Source organism: Colobus angolensis, unplaced genomic scaffold, assembly GCF_000951035.1.
Source record: "Colobus angolensis palliatus isolate OR3802 unplaced genomic scaffold, Cang.pa_1.0 Scaffold174, whole genome shotgun sequence".
In the NCBI taxonomy this organism is placed as follows: Eukaryota; Metazoa; Chordata; class Mammalia; order Primates; family Cercopithecidae; genus Colobus; species Colobus angolensis.
This window is the reverse complement of record NW_012114866.1, coordinates 3,780,154-3,780,858: the sequence shown is the minus strand read 5'-3', so window position 1 is coordinate 3,780,858 and position 705 is coordinate 3,780,154. Positions and strand designations below refer to the sequence as shown.

At 38.2% G+C, this 705-nt stretch overlaps 1 protein-coding gene across 2 annotated transcripts in view; it reads left to right on the top strand.

Moving 5' to 3' along the window:
* LOC105509314 (chromosome unknown open reading frame, human C11orf73) overlaps positions 1–705 on the top strand; it is a 48,979-nt gene that overhangs the window by 5,483 nt on the left and 42,791 nt on the right. The window lies entirely within an intron of this gene.

The following is a 705-nucleotide window of genomic DNA, read 5'->3' as shown; positions in this document are numbered from 1 at the left end:
TTTTTTTTTGTAGCCTGTGGGCATTTTAGCAAATATTGAGAGGAATCTTCTTATAATTTATAATATACACGTACATGTGTTAAGTGAGAAGATAAACCAGATAGACTTGTATAGCAAATAGAATGGAAGTACTTATTTTTTTCCGTTAAGATTGTTGAATTAGATTTGATCACCCCTCCAATGTTCTTCTTTTGGTTCTGTTGACATTGCAGAGCCATAATTCTTTTCATTTATTTATTTATTTATTTTTTTATTATACTTTAAGTTCTAGGGTACATGTGCACAACGTGCAGGTTTGTTACATATGTATACATGTGCCATGTTAGTGTGCTGCACCCGTTGACTTGTCATTTACTTAGGTATATCTCCTAATGCTATCCCTCCCCCTCCCCCTACCCCACGACAGGCCCCAGTGTGTGATGTTCCCATCCTAGGTCCAAGTGTTCTTGTTGTTCAATTCCCACCTGTGAGTGAGAACATGCAGAGTTTGGTTACCTGTCCTTGCAATAGTTTGCTCAGAATGATGGTTTCCACCTTCATCCATGTCCCTACAAAGGACATGAACTCATCTTTTTTTATGGCTGCATAGTATTCCATGGTGTGTATGTGCCACGTTTTCTTAATCCAGTCTATCATTGATGGATATTTGGGTTGGTTCCAAGTCTTTGCTACTGTGAATAGTGCCGCAATAAACATACATGTGCA